Source organism: Orbicella faveolata, unplaced genomic scaffold (assembly GCF_042242905.1).
Source record: "Orbicella faveolata isolate gen_17 unplaced genomic scaffold, um_ofav_v1 contig_24, whole genome shotgun sequence".
NCBI lineage: Eukaryota > Metazoa > Cnidaria > Anthozoa > Scleractinia > Merulinidae > Orbicella > Orbicella faveolata.
Genome location: NW_028301552.1, coordinates 16,187,501 through 16,192,500, shown reverse-complemented (window position 1 = coordinate 16,192,500; position 5,000 = coordinate 16,187,501). Strand labels below are relative to the sequence as shown.

Below are 5,000 nucleotides of genomic sequence, written 5' to 3'. Positions count from 1 at the left end.
ACAGCCAGCATTGTTGGCATCTCATGGCAAGTCTGCTGAAGCAAATCTTCCATTTGCATCCTTGGGGTTTTTCTACCACAAAATGCTTCATATCCTTCCGACAAAGGTTAGAAATGAGCAAAGGGAACAGCACTTTATATGAGTCAAAATGATCAAAGCGGCCATCAAAGTCATTCCCTGGCGCGAAACACACGTGATTCCACCTAAATTTGACCAGCGGCAAAAGATTATTATGGTCTTTTTGGCCGTGCAATGCTCAAAGTTCAAAAAAATCTCATCTTAATTTGTTTCTTTGATATCTCAATAAATATTTACAGGGGAATAATCTTCTATAACTCATTTAAAAGAGCATCAAAAATGCTTTCTAGAAACAAAAAGTTGCCTTCATGGAAGGTACATGTCGTACTGTGTTTTTTTTTAAATTAAGGTTGAGTGAACTAAATTTCGCCACAGAATGGAAAAAACTGTTGGAAAAGCAAAAAACCTATTTCACTCTCCTGGTCGAGAGAGAAATAATTTTCCTTAATCTATGGTGACATATCCTGAAAACAGAACACGACCGAAACAGGAATTTTCCACGCGTAAACATTTCTGTTACCATTGTGACCGCCAGATTAAAAATCAATTGTCGTGTATGTTACATTGAACTGTCTTCACTTGAATTTGCAGGGAGACTGGTTAAGTCTCTTGTCACGCATTCTACCATTCATTCTACCACATCTTCGTGAGATAAGAGGCGAAGTTGAGTGATTTTTTTCTAATTTTCCAGACAAATTTGATTGGTAACAATAGCATTTGATGTAATTAATATTAAAAGCAAATGTTTGACAATGTGAGAGGCTCTTTCATTCAACAAACGTATGCGGACACATTTTTTGACAGCTATTCGAGCATGTGACAAAAAAATAAATTTAAAATACATACCAGCGGCTTTTGGAATTCATGAATTCATGAATTCATGCTGTCAACAATGCCAGTTACCCATTGCTTGTAGCTTGAAGAACTTAGTCCTGTCCTTATTGTTGGAGGAAGCCTTAGGACCTCCTGTCCACTGTAGAACAGAAGGGATGTTATGGGCTCTGCATCAGTGCAATGTTTCGAGCTTCTGTGTCTCATTAGCGCAGTTGTTGTGTTGAATGCAGACGGACATAAATCACAACGTGTTTTGTATACTGTTAGATTAGCCACCATATTTCAGAACTAGCGCTAGAAAAGGGCCTTGTGAATTGCGCACTTGAACTGGCAATGAAACAATATTGTAATCAATGATTTCTTGTTTATTTTGGCCAACCAATGAAACTTAAAAGGTATAGATGGTGGGGGAGGTCTTCCGGCAAATTTAGTGCACATGCGGCTCAATAGACTGACTCTTTGTTCACTCTTCGTCCTACAGTGGAATTTTTAGTCAGTGTGACTTCCTTAACACAATCATTCCTACGAACTCTGGGCTTACAAATGTCAATCGTAATATCTGAAATTTCACCAAATCTTCCTTATTCAGTTCAGTACTGCACTTTCTGTGTTTGAGGCGGTATTGTTTGCGCGCATGCAATGGCTAAAAACAAACGTAAAGTGGTAAAGGACAAAGAGAAATTCAAGAAAATCAGAAAGGAAGCCCGAAAGAGGTGGCGGAACAAAAAGGCCCACGAGAAAGTGTTGAAGAGTGCACAGAAGGAGCTCGTCCCTGGTAAACCATCCTCTAAGAAAATAAGCAGTCCGGTTGCCCAATTGCCCGATAAAACAGCCCCAAAAGACCCTGTGAAATCCAAGAGACAAGTTGAACATCGCCACGTGAGAGAGTTAGATCCCTCCTTAATCGTGACATCAGAAAAGTTTTTGGGCTGTGGTAGTTTTGGAAATTGCTACCTAGCTCATTATAGGGACGTCCTAGTTGCCATAAAAGAATTCAAAGCTAAAACGTGACAACATGAAGAAGGAAGTTCGACACAAGGCAAAAATGATCAACCACCTCGAAGATCACCACAGAGTCCCCCTTCTCTTTGCTATTGTGACCAAGAGTGAGCCCCTACGTCTCATCACAAAGTTCCACGGCCATAAAGACAAGAGTGTAACTTTGTCTAACTTAATCAGGAAGAAGAAGCTGGACAAACCAACTTGGCTTGGAATTTTGAAAAATACCATCGAAGCTTTGGACCACATACACCCTGTGGATTCTGCACGACCTGAAGAGCACAAACATGGTGACGGAACAGCGTGAGAAGAAATGGAACCCTGTCATTATAGATTTCAGGAAAGCATTTTTTTTCCGATCCTAAGCCAGTGATGTCGTTGCCCAAAGTCAAACAAGAAAAATACAGGAAGCAATATCCTCACATTGCCCCTGAAATTGTAAACGGTAGTGGTAGGCAAAGTTATGCATCAGACAGTTACTTGTTGAGTAAAATTGTTTTAGCTGTATTGGACAACTTTCGGCAAGATTAAAAGTGTCTACAGTAAATATACGAACCTGACATAGTTCCTCCATGATATTTTTTCAGTTTTGGCATCTTTGAGAAGTGAACAGAAACACCACCATTTGACGACATTGACAAGGTGACCAATTGAGTGCAGGATGATGGAGAACACCCCTACAGCTATATTCAGAACTTTTGCCTCCTCGTTCTTTCAACATTGTCTGTGAGCAGTTTACCAAAGCAAGCTCCGTATCAAAAATGTCCCAGAGGGCCAAGGAAACCTTTGAAGTGACTTCAGCAAAAGGGCGTAATCATGTCACAACAACAGCAGAGACAGGTACTTACCCATTTACAAAATGCATGTCTCAGTAAATAGTTTATTATAAATTATGGCCACCTTGCTTACCACCTGATCAAAATCTACCCAACACAAAACCAGTATCCCCTTTCATTTAAAAAATCAGCATCTTCAACCCGCACAGCTACCTCAACTGCAGGTGCAGATATCTTTGAATCCTGTGACTCAGACTCTCACCTGAAAATCAACGCATGGGAAGTGTCTTCTGAGTTGTTTGCTAATAGTTCCTTGCAATCTTCTGTGAGACAGACATGTCATCTCTCTTCTGCAAATGACCCGTTTTGTGACACTTGAAATACTCTCGCCTTTGTATCTGCAGTTATCCTGTGTGATTCGTGAGAGCACAGCGGTGGCACCACTTCTTGTCTCCAGCGGACTGACTTGATTTTCCATCTCTCGAGTGACCATTACCTCACTTTAAAAAACGCTTTACTTTCGATTGTCAGGTGTCGCTTCATTCACACCACCACTGGCACTGGTTTCTCCTTCATGGGAATCTGCAATATCTCCAACATCTTTGTATGCAGCTTCTTACTCAATTGCATCTTTAAAATACTCTTGAAGTCTTTCAAGGTAACTTTCGATATCTTCTAATTCAGCATTGAACTGGTCAAGAGGTGGTCTACCTGCCATAATTTCCTTTGCTTATTCTGTCAGTTTCAGACTTTCCGTATGTGTTTTGAATTACTATGTGCCTGCCACACCTGTTTTTAAAGCCAGGATTAGCTTTCCAAAATCCTCATCGCCACTGTTAAGTACTGAAGCTTCAATAAACACAAGTACAATGCTACATCGAGCACATGGCAGACCTGATCCAAGAGCGGGGACATCTGTAACAGCAGTAAACATGGCTACTGACATACCCAGACTCTTATCAGAGGGAGTACAAAATACACAACAACACGTATATCTTTTTTTTAATAAAAAATTTTATCCATTTAAAAGAACGAAAATTTGTTAATAAGCAATCATTGATTTGTTGTCATAAGGCAGTTCTTGACGGCAGACCTTAAAAAATTGTTTTTGGTTAGTGTTCATGATATGATTTGTCCACCAGCAATAGAACCCTCTCATAACAGCTATATTAGTGCCCTCAACCAGTTGGAATTGATTTTAAGGTCATATAATTTTTATTTAAATGCTCCTATTTGCATTCAAGGTTTTCATCTTCAGGTAAAAAAATAAGGCACGGTAGCCCGCAGAAAACATCTTTTAATTTTATGATTTTATCTTTAATCTAAATTTGCAGCTCTTAATACAAGGCTATATAACGCTTCTTTGTCCATTAAAAGTACTGACGTTTGTAAATTTGTTTCCCCTTAGATACCAAAGATACACCATGGCCATGAATACCTTACAACATCTTTATATAGTGTTCACCCAGTCAAAAAGCCAATCCAAAATCACCCCTACGACCTTAACCAATTGAAAATCAGCCCACACCACCTAAGAGTATTACAAACATCAAACACATCAATGAGAATATTCACCAAGAATATTCCTTACTTGGCTTTTTGATGGGAGGAAGAACTTCCCAGACGAGGAATTGGTTTTCAACAAACTAACGTCCACATTGAAAGGTACTAACTTCACTTGGGTACGGTGTCTTATCTGCCAGGAGCAATTACTGAGAACTAAACCTAAATCACATGCCTAAGTGGGACTAGATTTTCTATAAATACTTACCAATTTTTTTTCAACATCTTAAATATAATAGCTCATTGCTTGATCGACTAAGCACCAAAAGGTCCCCTAATGACAGGTTAAGTCCTTAATTGTCCATGCAGTTATACAACAATTAGTTTTAAACAGTCACACATAGCACAAAAAACACCGAGAGGTGTTGAGCCTGTGTCTGTTTCAAGCACACCAGTCGTATGGCCTAAAGCTATTATTAGAGGAGACTATCCATTGCAATATTTCTTGCTCGATAAAAAGACATTAATGGTTTATGTATGGTACTTCCAAGTATTTTCTGATCATTCCATTTGCCTTATAGGTCTTTGTGAATATGGTTTCTACCTCTTTATGCTTGATTCTGAAAAATACTGCAGCTCCGTGGAGAGCTCAGAGCAAGTGCTTAATTTTTTTAATTTTATGGCGTCATTAGGAAAAAAACGGTTATTTCATTTGATAATCGTCATTGTGGTAACCAGAGCTATTGGGTTACAACCACCCAATACCAAAAATTTCCAAAGTAATTTCTTTCCCTTACAGAGTCAATCATA

The 5,000-nt window shown here is 39.0% G+C and overlaps 1 protein-coding gene and 2 pseudogenes across 5 annotated transcripts in view; 2 read left to right on the top strand and 1 right to left on the bottom strand.

Annotated features, from left to right (window-relative positions):
• Positions 1-5,000, bottom strand: part of LOC149110610 (uncharacterized) — a 65,722-nt gene that overhangs the window by 21,903 nt on the left and 38,819 nt on the right. For 2 of the 5 annotated variants that reach the window (XM_089292558.1, XM_089292560.1), the window contains exon 1: positions 1-5,000. This exon is cut by the window's left edge and continues 663 nt beyond it; it is cut by the window's right edge and continues 5,913 nt beyond it. The exons of the other annotated variants lie outside the window; for them this stretch is intronic. The gene's annotated coding sequence lies outside the window, so the exon portion shown is untranslated. 5 annotated transcript variants of the gene reach the window in all.
• LOC149110613 (uncharacterized) lies at positions 1,552-2,442 on the top strand (annotated as a pseudogene).
• LOC149110612 (zinc finger protein 862-like) overlaps positions 2,673-5,000 on the top strand; it is a 4,876-nt pseudogene continuing 2,548 nt past the window's right edge.